Genomic DNA, 17131 nt, shown 5'->3' on the forward strand with positions numbered 1-17131 from the left:
AGATTTCCCTCTCAAATGAGGGAGGATAACCAGAGACTTTGCCAGGTTTTCTCCAGCTCAGACTGTGCTAATAGGACTCTGATTACTGCAGCAAAAGCTGAGGGCTGTTGCTCCCTCAGTGAGTGCCCCTGGCCTCCTTCCCAGCAAAGGCTTAGACACTACACCTCAGGAGTGCCTGTCAGGCCTGGAGGCCCCTTCCCCTAGCCCATAGGGACTCTAACCTTTTACCCTCCCCTCCACCCCACCCCCATCCTTTCTAATCAGAAAAGGCAGACAGCTTACTGTTTGCTCTGGAATCTGACCTCAGGAGCAGGCAATCCCCTGCCTCTGGCCTCAACCCTCTTTCCTAAGGCCCTCACGCTTCCTACCTGGGAGGTTCCCAGTATGAGCAGAGACTTCCCCAGTGAGCAAAGAATAGAAGGTATTTGCTGTGTTCCTGGCCTTAGGAAACCACACCTTTCTTCCCCAGGAGGATCAGGACAGATCCTGGGTCTAGACTAGAGATGGAGGGGTCTGGCCTGCTCTCTTCTATCACCATCCTCCTCCAATTTTCAAAGCTGTTTGGCTCCATATATGACTGGAACCAATTGTAGGTAATGTCTCTGTCAGGGCATAGCTGGGATCATCCATTACCAGCTGGGATTTCACCCACTGCCCTCCCTGGGGACTGGCTCAGGCATTTGGTTGACCCTTGACAAGCTGAAGGGCCATGGCTGTCTTCCTTCCTCTCTTCTCAGCAATGACTTGATTAGACTGCAGGCTCTTTAAGGATAAGAAGTGAATTTTGTCCATGCAGTATCTTCCAATGTCCAGCTCAGTGCTCAGCATGTGATAGTAAAAACTGGAACAGATGAATGAATGTAAGAGCAGGGAGGACTGCATCCTTGTTTTTGGTGGTTGGAGAGAAGCTGACGATATGCTTGCTGACTAGTATTTCTATGGCCATAAGGTCTTCTAGTAGTGGCCAAGGAAAGCTCCTTCTTTCCAACTGGGCTTCTCTAAGTCACTTTACAACTCATTTTCACAGAGCTGGCATGGGGGGTTACTATTAACAAGTACCAGTCTGTCCCCAGAGTCTAGGCACTCTTGTGCACATGTCACAGAGCCACCTTCTCTTCCTACCTTCTCTGCATTCAGGCCCTGTCTTTTTTTTTTTAATATTTATTTATTTAGTTTTTGTCAGACACAACATCTTTGTTTGTATGTGGTGCTGAGGATCGAACCCGGGCCGCACGCATGCCAGGCGAGCGCGCTACCACTTGAGCCACATCCCCAGCCCCCAGGCCCTGTCTTAAACACAGCCCAGGCCAGGCATTGAGAAGAAGTCTATTCTCAAAACACAAAAGCAGAATCCAACTTCCTTTTTCCCATTCGTCCCCAGCTCTCTGTAAATTTTGTTCAGATCTAGGGATTGATGACCTATTCCTTTTGGGATAGATGATCAGATCAAGATATCCTTTGGGATCTGAACCCAGTCCAGATGCATGTCCCAGGAAACATCTGAGACCTTTCCCTCCCCATGTAAGGAAGGGATCCATGTGTGGCTAGAGGGGTTGACTGATCGTAGAAAACCTGGATGCCTGTGTATCCCTGGAACAGTAAGAGGCTGATAGGAACAACCATGTCCAGTGTTCAGGGGTGGGAAAAGGTAACAACTCCTTTAGCCTCTGACATGGCCACATCATCAGTAATACTGGAGGGGGACCATCTCCCCAAATGCTTCCAACCCCAAGATCCCACTGTCCATGGAAGAGACAAGGGGTATGCAGGGTCTTTCTCTACTGTTAGTCTTCTATAACAGAGAAAAGGGTCCCAATTCTTTTTGGGAACAACCCAGGAAATATATGAGATAGAACCAGCCATTATGATCTCCATTGGATAAAACTCTTGTCTCCTCCCTCTAACCTTTCTTCCTTCCTCTGTACTTCCTACACACCAGGTTTTCTATGTTGGTGAATTTTGCCAGGAAATACTCTTTCCCAACTTCCTTTGGGTTTGAAAGTTCCAAACCAACCTTCAGGGACCAACTATACAAGCCCAACCTGTTTTTGCTCAATAAAAATCCAAGAAAAGATGTTGGTAGGGTGTTAGTACGTTTAAGAGGGCAAGACACTGCTGAGTTCCCCAGGGCTGGCTAGGAAGCCTTCTCTGACTGATGGAAGAATGGCCAAGGCTAAATAACCGTGAGTTGGATATAAACCAGAGGTCTAAAAGCCAGAACATGCAAGCAGGCAGAAAGAGATCACAGATTTCAATGGCACTGGTAAGGGCAGGCAAGAGTCCAGAATCCAAAAGGTCAAATAGGGCAATGGGAACCTGATCCCAAGACAACAATGATTGAGGGGGGTGTTGGGGGATGAGGGCTACAAGAGGTCATTTTGACCAAGTGGAAATTATGGTTTTATGCTACAACTTTTAGACAGAAAATAGAGAGCTAGGGGTGTCCTTATAATGCCAAGTTGGTGAAAATGTAGGAGTGCCTAATATTTCTTGTTATGGTGATAGTGAAAGTGAATTTTGCAGGGAGACTGATAATTATAGTGAGAGTAGCAATTATGGTCATAGCAGGAATGGGGTGATGAGTGGCCATGGTATTGTAAATGAGTGTTACCATGGTGATTAAGGGAATAAATGCTGCTAACTATTATATTGAAGAGGGTAGAGATACTGAAGTTTTCAATAACACACAATAATTTTTGTAGTGATGGTAGAATTGGTGGATGATGGTGACAATCATTATGGTCACAATGGAAGTGGTTGTGATGGTGGTAGAGATGTTGAATTGTCCTGATGAGGGAGTTGGTGGTAGGATTGTGTTGGTAAATATGGGCTCTTTATATGGTATTTTTGTTTCATCTTTAACCCCATAAATGTATAGGATAAGCTGATCTTTTAGGTGAACTCAGGAGGAACATGCCATGGCTCCAGGTTTCCCTGAGCTTAATGCCTCTGTGATCAGACAGGGACTGCCTTTCCTGGTCTACTCTGTTTTTTGTTTTTGTTGATACCAGGGATTGAAGCCAGGAACACTTTTCTACTGAGCTACATCCCCAGCCATTTTTATGTTTTATTTTGAGATAGGTTCTCACCAAGTTGCTAAGGGTCTTGCTAAGTTGCTGAGTCTGGCCTTGAACTTGTGATCCTCCTGCCTCAGCCTCCCTAGTTGTTGGCATTACAGACATGTTCCACCATGGCTGTCCCATTCAGTTCTGAGTGAAGGCAATGAAGACCAGAGAGCTTTCCTTTCTCTTTCTCCATCTTCCTGTGGGTCTACTTGCTTTGTGGGATAGTCCTGCTCCCTGGTCCAATATAGGAAGCTGAGGCATAGAGGGGTTTCCTCATGAGCTGAAGCCCGAGCAAGTTGGCTGTGCCAAGCATCTGGCTAGAAATGGGGTAACTCTGCCAAAAGGCCCTCCTTGCAGCAGTTGGAGCAGTGGTTACTGTAGCTGTTACTCTTAACTTAGGGCTGGTCCTCAGTCCCTAATTGGTTTTCAGCCTCTAGCAATTCCCTTAGATCTGTGCTGGCCAATCCAATTGCTACTCGCCAAATGTAGCTATTCAGCATTTGAAATGCTGCTGGTCTGATTAAGATGAGAGTGTAAAAGATACTGTGGATTTTGAAGATGTATGAAAAAATGCATATTATCTCTTTAATCATTTTTATATTCACTTGTTGAAATAATATTTTGTAAATATTGTGTTAAATAAAATGTTATTAAAATTAATCTCACCTGGTTTTTTTTCTTCTTTTTTTTGATGTGTTTACTAGAAGATTTTTAAATGTGGTTTACACCATACTGTATAGTGCTGCCTTTGGTCGTTTGCTTTTTCTTTTCCCGTGGAAGAAAAAGGAAAGAAATGAAGCAGATTCCAAAATAACAGTGGGTTAAACACATAATAAGTTTGTTTCTCCCATAAAATCTAAGCAGAACCAGATATGGCAGCTCACCCCAACACCTAAGATGGCTTGTTTAGTTCCATATACATTTTATACCCAATAAGAAAAGGAGATAATAAAGGATCAGCTCCTTCTCTTAAGGGCAGAGCTCAGAAAATGCACATTAGTTCCGTTTGCATCTCATTGGCCAGAATCTAGTCACCTGACATATCTAGTGTCAAGAGAGACTAGGAAAGTAGTACTAAACTGTGTGGCCATGCCCACTAACACTTGGGGATTTTAATCACTGAAGGAAGAAAAGGAGAATAAATTTTGAGGGACAGCCAGTAGTCTCTGTGACACCCAAACAAGGCCTATCAACCAAAGCTCATACTTTCTTTAGCTTGAGGAGAAGATGGGAAGAGGAGACTGGAACAGAAAATCCACAGTAGAAAAAGACTACTCTTTTTATTTTTTTAAAGGTTCTTTTTTTAAAAACTTTTTAAATTGTTGATAGACTTTTATTTTATTTATTTATATTCGGTGCTGAGAATCGAACCCAGTGCCTCACACATGCCAGGCAAGTGCACTACCACTGAGCTACAGCCATGGCCCCAACTACTCTTTTTAGAGAGAGATCTATTAAAGACAGCCCAAGTTCAACATAGTACCAGATGTTCTTTGTTAGAAAAGGCTTATGAGAGAGGAAAGAAGACAACAGTCTAATAAGAGGGAGAGGAAATACCTGTGCATGCCTGAGAACTATTTGATTTTGAGCTCTTTTGTTGGAATGGTGACTACCCTTCCAATATTTTGGAAGGTCTTCACTGGTCACATGGCACAGGAACAGTGTCAACAAGCATGTGCTAAGCAGGCTCTGATTACTATAACTGCTTGCTTGCCTTCCTTCCTTCAACCCAGGAACTTTCCCAGCTCGGTCAGGGGCCCAGGGCTGGCAAGAAGGTAGATCCAGGAGACATTTGAGACCTATGTTCAAGGGAGTGATGTGACTGGGGAGTCAGAAAACAACCAAGGACAATTGTCCAAATAACCACACTGTGCATAGCTTTGAATTTCTCTTTGATCCAGGTCATCTGAATAAAAAGATTTTCAAGAAAAGTAAACCTGGTCTCCATGAAGATAGAGCCATGTTCACTAATGTATTCCATTGCCTGGCACAGAGTGAGAATTTGAGGAGCATTTGTTGAGTAGATGGATGAATGAATGGGATTGGGTTTACTCTGGAGTCAGGTTCAGATTTGAACTGTGAGGAGGGCCTACTGGATGATTATTATGGCTTAAATGTGGGGGCACAATGCCGCAGTCTTGGCTGGGCACAGAATCACGAGCCAATCAAGCAGGAACAAAACTTTATTTTGAAAAAGCCGCTAACACTCTCAGCGCCAGCAAGTCAAAAACCGGTCCTCCCACGAGGGTGTCCGACCGGAACCGCGCGCCGACCGGAACCCCCCCGTCTCCTCCCACCTCCTCCGGAATTCCCTCCTACTATCCTTCCCCAACCAATGGGAACTCTCCAGCAGTCCCGTAAAGTCCCGTAACTTGAGTCCGGTAGCAGGCCAAGGTGAACAGCGGGAGTCCAGTTTGCATATGAATGTAAATTTTAACATAATCATCTCAGTGGCTAGCTGGCGTCACTTTACAACCAAAGGTGCCATACATCGTATATATGCTTGTGGCTCCTAGCATCTGCCCCCTTCTGTTTAATTAAGCAACAAGCAATGTGGCTAGGGACCGTGCCTGGTAGGTTGTCCAATTTAACATATGGTTCTTACCCGTCATGGGAGAACTGACCTTTAGGCGTCAGCTTCCTGTCTTAGGTTGAATCCACTGTAATCAGAGCAACCCGTCGCTGACTACCGGTCCAGCATTCAGCCATGCTTGTGGATAGGCCTATGCACCAGTGGGGGGGTGAGGTTCTTGCCTCACCTCTGTTGGCCCCCAAATTTAGCCTTGGTGCCAGTGGGGGGGTGAGGTTCTTTGCCTCACCTCTGTTGGCCCCCAAATTTAGACCATCACTAGTAGAAGGGAGGAGGATACAGAAATGCCACGACACCAAGCCAATTGACGGCTCCTTTGGAAAAATTGCGTCACTGGTGACACCATCAGCAAAGATATGCCAGTATTACCACAATAAACATGGGGTGAGCTGGCAAGGAAATTGCATCACTGGTGACACCATCAGCAAAAATATGCCAGCAGTACCACAATTCGGTGCACCAGATGATATTTCACAATGTATGCAACTGATATATAGTCCAGGCAAGTTCTGCAAGCAGTTCAAATTGGAGGAGTCTATCAATATGTCCATATCCTCCCAAAGTAAATCAAGTCCTTGATAGCATTACTTGTTGAGTTATATTCATTGATGCATCAGTTTATACAGTTTACTGTGATAGCTATCATAGAAGCTGTAGTTTGGTTTTATCTCAGTCTTCACTGGAATTGGGATGGAGATGGAAATTCTGGCAATGATGGTAAAGAGACATTATCCTGAACAGAATTATTAAATATAATAAAAAGAAAAGGTGAAAGTAAACAAACAGATCTGTTAAACTCCTTTAAAAACAATCCTTAACAGCCGTTTACCAAATTTAAATTAGTAAACAAACAGATCTGTTAACCATCTTTAACAACAATCATAAACAGCTGTTCACCTAATTTAAATTAAACCATATAAATCACGTGAATAAAGAAAAAATTCGGATCCATTTTTTCATGAGCGCTCCTCATATAAGAAATATGGACATACACACATACAGACATACAACACAAAACAGAAGTGTGCACACAACATACAACACATAAGACAATAGTAAATAAAGGCCTTGTAACTATACTTAGGTGAAATCTCCATTGCAATGTTTAAAAACTCCACAGTCAAAAAAAAATAAATAAATAAATAAATAAATAAATAAATAAATAAAAAATAAAACACAGTCAAAAAATAAAACTGATCAGAAAAACATTAACCTAGGTTTGTATGAGCTCAAAAATAAAATAGAACTTTATGATGTGGAAAAATGCAATAATAAAATAGATACTGAAAAAAAAAACCTTGGTTAATCACTGTCGCAGATGTAAGAATAGCCAAGCTGGAGCTCTGGATGTCAGCTGTTATGGATTTGAGTCAAATCATCTTCTTTTTCTGTAGAAATTGTTTTAGTTAATCTCTCTGGAATCCAAATCGGTTGCTGTTCATCCTGTGGGAAAACACAGACAGCGCCCCGATTCCAGACTATCACTGGATCCGGGCCTTTCCATTGTCCTGTTAGAATATCTTTCCAAAGTACCTTAGGCTTATGTACATTTTTGGGGTACAAATGTCTTTCCGCAGCACTAAGTCCCGATGAATCTAAATTTAAAAAGTTTAGAGTAAAAAGGGTTATTTTAAGTTTATCTTTGGGGGATATATACCCCTTTCCAATTCCCTCCTTTTGTTTTAATAAGTACATTTTAATAGTTTGATGAGCTCTTTCAACTATGCCTTGTCCTTGTGGATTGTATGGAATTCCTGTTATGTGAGTAATACCAAATGATGAGCAAAATTGTTTAAAAGAGGAGGAAGTATAACCAGGACCGTTGTCCGTTTTTAACTGTTTTGGAACGCCCACAGTGGCAAAATTTTGTAAGCAATGAGCTATAACATCTTTAGTTTTTTCTCCGGCATGAAGGGAGCCCATCAAAAATCCGGAAGAGGTATCAACTGTAACATGTAAATATTTTAATTTTCCAAATTCTGGCAAGTGTGTGACGTCCATCTGCCAAATATGGTTAGGTATTAGTCCTCTAGGATTGACTCCAAGATTAACTTGTGGTAAAAATGTCACACAATTTTGACATTGTTTTATTATATGTCTGGCCTGTTCTTTAGTTATTTTAAAACGCTTTTGTAAAGTATTAGCATTGACATGGAACCTTTTATGAAAATTTATAGCTTCTTCTATTGTGGAGAAAATATGTATGTCATGTGTAGATTTATCTGCTAGTTCATTGCCCATACTAAGGGCTCCAGGCAATCCTGTATGTGCCCTGATATGACCTATGAAGAATGGATCTTTTCGGTCCCAGATTAGACTTTGTATAGCGGAAAACAAAGAGAAAACAGTAGAGGAAGGGGAAATCCTACCAGCATCTTCAAGGGAATTAATAGCATTAACTACATACTGACTATCAGAAAATAAATTAAATACAGAATCTTTAAACATCATAAAAGCTTGTAATACTGCATTAAGCTCTACCTTTTGAGCTGATTGTTTGGGTACTAAAAATGTAAAAGTTTGATCAGGAGTAACTACTGCTGCTGTACCATTGTTTGACCCATCAGTGAATATATTTGGAGCATTTATGATAGGGGTTTTTCTTGTCATTTTTGGAAAAACTACAGGATGCTTAGACCAAAAAGACAACAAAGGATTAGATGGTAAGTGATTATCAAATGAAACACTAGTTTTACACAGGATTATTGCCCAAGTATTTAACTCATTAGCTAACTCATCAATTTGATCCATAGTATATGGAGTAATAATTTTATTGGGAGAAATCCCAAACACTCCCTTAGCTGCTTTTATTCCTTTGAGTATTAATTGTCCTACAGCCTCAGGATATCTAGTAAGAATAGTGTTAGGGGAATAAGATAAATGTATCCACAATAATGGACCTTCTTGCCAAAATACTCCTGTAGGAATATTTTTTGTTGGTAGTACAATAAATAATAAAGGCAAACTTATATCAATTCTATCCAAATGCATATTTTCCATATATGTTTCAATGATTTTTAATACTTTTCTTGCTTCAGGCGTTAACATGCGGGGTGAATTTGGATCTGATGGACCTTTTAGAATATCAAATAAAGGTCCTAACTCTCCTGTTGGTATGCCTAGATAAGGCCTTATCCAATTTATGTCTCCCAATAACTTTTGAAAGTCATTAAGTGATTTGAGTTGATCTACTCGTATTTGAATTTTTGGTGGACGGACCATGGTTGAGGATAATAGAACTCCTAAATAATTAATTGGAAGATTTAATTGTACTTTATCTATTGCTATCTCTAGATTATAATTTTTCAATAAATTTGTAAGTGTGGCATAACATTCTAGTAATGTGTTTTTATCTTTATGTGCCAGTAACACATCATCCATATAGTGAAATATTTGTAGTTCAGGATTTTGGTTTCTAAGTGGCTGGATTGCTTTATTAACATAAATTTGACACATAGTTGGGCTGTTAGCCATCCCTTGAGGGAGTACTTTCCATTCATATCTCTGATCAGGACCTTCATGATTCAGTGCAGGGATAGTAAATGCAAAATGTGGACTATCCTCGGGATGAATTGGAATTGAAAAGAAACAATCTTTAATATCTATAACTAAAACATGCCAGGTTTTTGGTAAAGCAGACAATTGAGGAATCCCTGATTGAGCAGGTCCCATAATAACCATCTCATTATTAATGGCTCTTAAATCTTGTAATAATCTCCATTTACCAGATTTCTTTTTAATGACAAAAATGGGAGTATTATAGGGGGATACGGAAGGTTGTATATGTCCTTCCGCTAACTGTTGTCTGACCAAGTCATGGGCTACTTGTATCTTTTCTTTAGTCAAGGGCCACTGAGGAACCCACACTGGTCTTTCTGATTTCCAAGTAATTTTGATTGTCTCAGTGGCCCTTTCTGAAAACCCAATTCATGTCTATTTATTTCTTGATCTATTTGAATAGGTGCTGTCATACCTTGTTCTTGTTCTCTTAATCTTTTTTCTTTCCTAAAGCCTTGTTTAGCCCTAGTAGTGGGCGCGTTAGGATTGATGTTATTTGTTAATGTCAATCCTAATTGATCTAGGACATCTCGTCCCCATAAATTTACAGGAAGATGATCCAATACATAGGGCTGTATAGTTCCTTCACATCCTTCAGGATCCCTCCAATCTAATACCATAGCACTTCTATGGGGATTTGTTGCCACTCCTAGGCCTCGAAGCGTTTGAGTGGCTTGTTGTAATGGCCAATGTTTTGGCCATTCTTGACGAGATATGATGCTGAGGTCAGCTCCTGTGTCCAGCAGCCCATTAAAGTCATGTCCTTGAATTTTTAATTTTAGCATTGGGCGAGAATCTAAATTTAAAGACAGCATAGCCCAATCTACACCTGTGGAGCCTAATCCCTTGGAACCTCTTTCTACATTACAACTGGAAAATTTATCATGCAGGCTGGGTATTATTAATAACTGTGCTATTCTATCTCCTGGTGAAATTACTGATATACCTCTTGGAGAACTAGCTATAATTTTTATTTCACCTTCATAATCGGGATCAATTACCCCAGGACTTATCATAAGTCCTTTTAGTGTAGAAGAACTGCGTCCCAATAATAAGCCTACTGTTCCCTGGGGAAGAGGTCCTTTTACTCCTGTGGGAATGATTTGAATTCCCATCTCTGGGGTTAGTACTGCTCTGGCAGAGGCGCAGATGTCCAGCCCTGCGCTCCCTCTAGTTTGTCTGATGAGGGATTTAATGGATAATGCGTCCTGGGCACTACCTTGATGGGGCTGTTGGGTTCCTCCATTGCCCCATATATTTGTGGTTTGGGGCCCCGGGGCATTGGGCCCTCTAGTCCGTTTTTTGGCAATGGAGCTTGATACCTTTCTCCACGATATCGTGGGTAAACACTTGGTCCTTGTCCGTTTTTTGATAACGGAATACCCTCTATGGTGGTTTGAGAACGGCATTCATTAGCCCAATGTCTCCCTCTACGGCATCGTGGGCAAATACCTGGTATTCTATTCCTTTGATATCCAGCTTTGTTAAACCCTCCTCTTATGGGGCAACTCCTTTTAAAATGTCCTGTTTGATTACAATTATAGCATGTTCTTGGCCTGGCATCTAAAGCCTGTTGTACTGCTGCTAAGACTTGCCCCTGTTCATTAATGTCTCTACATAATTTAATATATGTGTTTAAATCCTCATGTCTCCATGGTCTAATGACCTCTCTGCAGCAACGATTTGCTTGGTCATAAGCCAGTTGTTTTATAAATGGCATTACCTGTTCTGTATTTCCAAATATCCTAGAGGCTGACTGAATAAGTCTATCTACAAATTCAGCATAAGGTTCATTAGTTCCTTGTATTACCTTAGATAATTGACCTTGTAAGTCTCCATGCCCCTGTAAAGTTTTCCATGCCCTAACTGCATCTACAGCAATTTGTGCGTACACACCAGGGTCATATTCAATTTGTTGTCTTTGACCCTCATAAGGTCCCTTCCCCAAAAGCATGTCCATATTTCTTTGAGGGTACCCAGCTTCTGCATTTCGCCTAGCTGTCTCCATGCAAAATTCCTCATTGGCAACCTTCCATAACAAATATTGTCCTCCGTTTAGCACAGATCGACACATGTTAGCCCAATCTGCTGGTGTCATGTCCAAGTTGGTAACAGATTCAACCATGCTTATTGTGAAGGGAGCTTGCGGCCCATAGGTCGTTACAGCCTCCTTTAATTGCTTTATTGTTTTGAAATCTAAAGCACGGTGAATTCGTTGCCCTCCTGCCTGCTCAAGTACAGGGCATGCTAATCTTTGGGGTCCTGTCTCAGAATTCCGTCCATCAACTACGGTAGTTGAGGGCCGCTCAGCGGTAGATGGAGCTGTTGGCTGAGTTACGCCCTCTGGTGATAGAACGGAGTTGGTAGCAACCTCCTGTTGTAATTCTCCACCTGATGGCTGCTTGTCCTCTAAGCTTGCTTTCTTTAAATTCTCCTCTGTCTGACTAGCTTGAGAGACCTTCTCTTTTGCTTGACCTAGCGTTTTTTCTACCATAGTCTGGACCTCTAACAATTTACTTAACAGTTTTTCGGTTTGTTTTTTATTGGATTCTAATCTACTATAACCTAACCCAATAAGGTAGGATAAAACAAAGCCGAAGCAGAATGAAACAAAGACGGAGCAGACAATGGTTGTATCAATTTTCTCTTTCTCAGGGCTGAATAACTTCAAACCTTGAGCCAACCATTTTTTCCAGTTCGCCTGAGAAAATTCTAGGGCTAGGGAGCTCGAAATGAAAACAAAATAAATCAAAACAAGAACACATTGTTTTCTGAGAAGGTCATCCATCCTGTCGCCTTCCCTCAGGGGCGAGCAATTTACTCACCTCTAAGCTTCAGGCGTTCCCCGCACGGGCCGCCAAATGCCGCAGTCTTGGCTGGGCACAGAATCACGAGCCAATCAAGCAGGAACAAAACTTTATTTTGAAAAAGCCGCTAACACTCTCAGCGCCAGCAAGTCAAAAACCGGTCCTCCCACGAGGGTGTCCGACCGGAACCGCGCGCCGACCGGAACCCCCCCGTCTCCTCCCACCTCCTCCGGAATTCCCTCCTACTATCCTTCCCCAACCAATGGGAACTCTCCAGCAGTCCCGTAAAGTCCCGTAACTTGAGTCCGGTAGCAGGCCAAGGTGAACAGCGGGAGTCCAGTTTGCATATGAATGTAAATTTTAACATAATCATCTCAGTGGCTAGCTGGCGTCACTTTACAACCAAAGGTGCCATACATCGTATATATGCTTGTGGCTCCTAGCAGCACAACAGCTGTCCCCCCATCCCCTCCTTCTTTTCCTTCTCAGTGGTCTAGTCCCTGTACTTGCAATTCCATCCTTCCCAAGATCTCCCTGAGCATTGCTACTGAGCTGGTCTCTTAAGCTCATGGTAGGTTGTTCATGGGGGAATGGACATGTTGGGCAGAAAGATGGGGCAATGTGGGCATTTCCAAGGAGCCTGGCTCCCTCAAAAACTTACTCCCTGGTGTCCCCAGCTTTGTTCTTAGACTAAGACAAGGCTTCCCTGATGGATGCCTCCTCCAGCCAGTGCTTTCCTAGTGAGGGCCAGACAAGGAGACCACAGTCAGCCCTGGAGAAGGCATGACCCTATGGAGGGGTGCATACCCTGGACTTCCCTGCTCCTCCCATACATCTTGGTGTCAAACACATTTTATTTCCTCACGTCTGGGGACTTGGGGGCTTCCCCTCCAGGATTACTTCCTCCTCCGTTTGTTTTCCAGCTGGAGACTCTAGGAGCCCCACGGCAGGGGGTGGCTCCTTCGCTATGGCCTAGGAGGCTTCAAAGGGCCCAGAGTGGAATGCCAGCTGGGAGAAGGGGAACATTACCAGCCCAAGGTATGGGGGCTCCAGATGGGGTCCCCCACTCATTTTCAAGTTGCCTACCCCTACCCACTTGGCTGAAAGGCTGTATCTATGGGCAGAAGGTGACTTCAAAGGTCAGGAATGGGGACTCCCAGCTACCCCCCTCCCCCGGGGGCTCAAAGGGGGCCAGGAAATGCCCCCCCCATGATGGATTAGGTGCCTAAGAGCCATGGCAAGCTCATGGACGCGGGACCTTCTCCCTTTTCATGGGGCTCGAATTTCACGATTTTGGGAGGGATGAGGGGGGTGAAATAATTAGTAATTTGTGATTAAGTCTTTTCATGGATATTTTGTTTCTTTGTTCTGTGATGTCGCCTGGAGCCATTTAAAAAATGACTTAATGACCAAAAAAAATAATAATTGCTCTTTGTAACTAATGACTGTGTCAGAACTTGGAAATCACCAAAGCATCCGAAAGTAGAAACTGAGACTTGGACTGGGGTGGGGGCTGCCGCTTTCCAAGGAACCGGATCAGCAGTCGTAAAGTGGCCCAGGATCCATTTATACCCGGATGCCCCCTGACCTCCTCTGCAGCCAGCTAGCACCCCATGCTTCCCTTCAGCCTGGAGGTTACAGGCCTCAGTCCCTTAGGACACTTTAGCCCTGAGTGGCAGAGATCAGAACACCCAAGACTAGCTCCAAGGTCCCAGCTTAGCCTAGCCTTGGAGTTACTCCCTCCTCCATAAACACCTCCTGAAGAGATAATTCTCCAGCTCAGAGTGGGGAGAAGGGATGGTTGTGCCCTTTTCTCTCCATTTCTGCAGCCTCACAGGGAGCCCCACATTCTCCCTAGTACTCTGAATTCTTCTGGATCTTTAAAAAAAAATATTCAGTTGTCAAATAAAAATGGAATACATTTGATTCCATTTTGATAGACTCTTCTGGATCGATTTTGCTCTTGTCTCCCTTAGGTTGGGTGCTCCCTGGGGCAGACGAAAAGCCTTCTTCCTCCTTCAGACACTCCTGCCCCTCCTGTCCTTCAAGGTGAGAGGTGAGGGGACTCTGATCTACAGCTCCTTGGGCTGCCCCTTGTAGAGCTCTGGGTCCCTAGGCTGCAGTCTGCCAGGGCCTAGGCCCCAAGGATTCAGCACAGCTCCCGGCCTCCTGCCACCCCCAGCACCTCCCACAGCCCCTGGGGAATGGGCCGGGAGATGGGGAATTGCTCACGCAGCAGATTCCACTCCTGTTCCCTTCCCGGCCCTCGCTCAGATCTCTCCCAGGGGGAAAAGCTGGGGGGGAAAAACCCGTTAACTTGTGCCTTCTATTTGGTTTTCCTCTGGTTATTGTTTAAAATGCAGAGATTATGAGGTCAAACTCTCCCAGCCAATATTTTTCTAATGAAAAATGTAGTAAGGCACGACTGAGTAATCTAATCTATAAGTTAAGCGTTCCACACAGCAGCGATTTTCACCGACAGAACTTCAATAAATCTTGTTTTGAGAAAAATGATATGAGGCTGATGTTCTATTTTTGTCAATTTGAATGGACTCCCCTGCCCCCCAGTCCCCAGAAACACTGCATTGCACCCAGTCAATCTCCTCCTCCCATCCCCCAGAGCTGGTAGGATAAAGGGGACAAAGATGATAAGGTGGAGGCCTGAGTTCTGATCTAGCTTGACTCCAGAGGGTCTGGGGCCAAGAGACCTGTGCTCCAGCCTACCTGCTCTCTGTGGCTCTCATCCTAGTCAGGGCAGTCAATGAAAGGATTGGGGTCCTGATGCTACTTCCCTAGCCATAGGATCCGGATGGCCCAGTCAAGTTTGCCTTGCCCACCCGTCTCAAGGCTGAGCAAAAACCAAATAACAGGCCTGACACCTTCCCTAAACCCCCAACAAGCCATTGATAGATTTGGCTAGAAAAGCCCCACTTTTCAGAATTCTTTAAGTCAATCCTTAAAGCTGCTGCTGCCCCTGTGGCCTGACTTGAATACGGTGGACGAGACCTAATGTGCTAAACCCTGGCCTCCAGAAAAGGGTGTGTGTGTGTGTGTGTGTGTGTGTGTGTGTGTGTGAACCTGAACATACCTGTGTGCAGGGATCTGGGAGGGAAGTAGGACTCTCCTGATGGACATGTGGGGCATAAAGCCCTCATGGGTAATGGCTGCCAAGACTAAAATCCAGAAAGATATTTCGAGCCCAGGGAATCTGTGGGAGGCCGGGAAAAAGAATATGGAGAGGCTGTTTGAAGAAACTGGAGAAGCTGTAAGGGCAGCCAAAAAGGATTACAGCACCTCATCAGAGAGAAATCAATTAGGAGAGGTTTCAAAATGAGGAGTTCCTTTTCCCTCCTCCCCACGGCAAGCCAGCAAGGGGAAGGCATTAGCAAACACAAGTGCCTCCAGTAAGAGGCTGTGGTAGATGGAGACCTTGGGGGGTTTGGAAGAGCTAGAGGCTGCCTTAGTCTGAAACCTGCAAGTATGGAAAAACCAAGAAAGGGGGACCTTGTTCTTCAGGGTCCAGAAGAGCTGAAGATAGAGGAAGGAGAGCTGGAGTTGTGGTTCTGCAGTCCAGGGACCCAAACTCTGACATGACCAATCTGACTCAGGTTTCTGGTTTTTCACCGGAAAAAAATAAGAAAAATAAAACCAGTCCTACTTACGTAAGGAAAATAAGACCTCTCATTGCTTAGAGTACTGCACAAGCTGAGCTTTTGATAGAATTGTCACTGCATGGGGCTAGGGTTGTGGCTCAGTGGTTGAGTGCTCGCCTAGCATGTGTAAGGCACTGGGTTCAATTTTCAGCACCACATCAACATAAATAAAATAAAGGTTCTGTGTCCATCTAAAACTTAAAGAAAAAAAAAAAAAAAGAATTGTCACTGCATTGAGCTGGGAAAGGAGATCTAGGAACAACACTCAAAGCCTCATAAGTTTTCCAAGTCAAGAGAAATGGAGCAGTGAGGCTGAGCACCTGTCACTGACCTGTCTCTGGGGTCTGTAGAGATTTTCTCAGGGAGTAAATTGGTATGCTTCAATCAATGCCCTGGTGTGCCAAGGACCAACAACATGGAGATGATTCTGCAAAAGGCTTTGTGTGCCTGGAGATGAGCAATTGAGACAGGGACCTGGGGCTATGAAAAAGTTCTAGAAGAGTTCTTTTTTTTGCAGTGCTAGTGATGAAACCCAGGGCCTCATGCATGCTAGGCAAGTGCTCTGCCACTGAGCTACACCCCCAGCCCAGAAAGGAGGAGTTCTTTAGAAAAAGGAGAAGAGCAGTGGCCACTGTATCTGCTGAATCAAGTCCAGGTACCAGGGGTCTCTTTCTTACAGGCTTTGCTTATCCTTCCTCCCCCAGATATCATTGCAGGAACCATTTTGAGGCTTCTAGAAACTTTCCAGGTGGGGAGAGGAGAAACTCACCAGGCAAGGAGAGGAGACAGCGTAATGATTTCGTGCATGCCTAGGGCGGGCGGGTGAACCCAAAGTGAAGATTCCCCTACAATTCTTCTGTGTTTGAGTGTGGAAAGTGGGTACAGCAGGGCCTAGTCCCAGCTGAAGGGGGCTGCCTCTGGATGAGCCTGAGATCCCCAGTGTCCTGGCCTGGCCCTCCTCTTGACCAGAGAGGTCCTAAGATCCTGGCTAGAGCAGTAGCTGTAATTATAGCTCTGTAGACTGTGTACTAGGAGCATTTGAAAATTGGCAAAGGTGGGGGACTGCGGTGGAAGAAAACAGGAACTTGTGGACTTGATAGTAACTCCAATTAAAAATAAGATTTTTAAAGAACTTTTAATCACACAGGAACATTTTTAGGATACAAGAAGGAAAAAAAATTGAAGCCAGGCATGGTAGTAACATGCCTGTGATCCTAGCTACTCCTAGCTACTTGAGAGACTGAGGCAGTAGGATCAAAGTTCAAGGCCAGCTATGGAGACCCTCTCTCAAAACAAAAACAAGAAAGGCTAGTGATGTAGCTCAGTGGTAAAGTATCCCTGGGTTCAATCTCCAAACCCTCCCCCCTCCAAAAAAAAGACTGGAATAAGTCTAGCAAAATATAGACAGTATATATTTTTCTGAAATCAACATTTATATTTTTAATTAGGAAATTATGA

The 17131-nt window shown here is 43.8% G+C and overlaps 1 long non-coding RNA gene across 1 annotated transcript in view; it reads left to right on the top strand.

The window, feature by feature from the left end:
* Positions 1–14177, top strand: part of LOC308634606 — a 35056-nt gene extending 20879 nt beyond the window's left edge. Inside the window, exons 5-6 of the long non-coding RNA XR_014019043.1 lie at positions 12944–13058; positions 13997–14177. This is a non-coding gene — a long non-coding RNA (uncharacterized lncRNA). The remainder of the gene's footprint in view (positions 1–12943; positions 13059–13996) is intronic.
* Positions 14178–17131: the final 2954 nt, after the last annotated feature.

This window comes from Spermophilus citellus, assembly GCF_964194105.1.
Source record: "Spermophilus citellus genome assembly, chromosome: 15".
Classification (NCBI taxonomy): domain Eukaryota; kingdom Metazoa; phylum Chordata; class Mammalia; order Rodentia; family Sciuridae; genus Spermophilus; species Spermophilus citellus.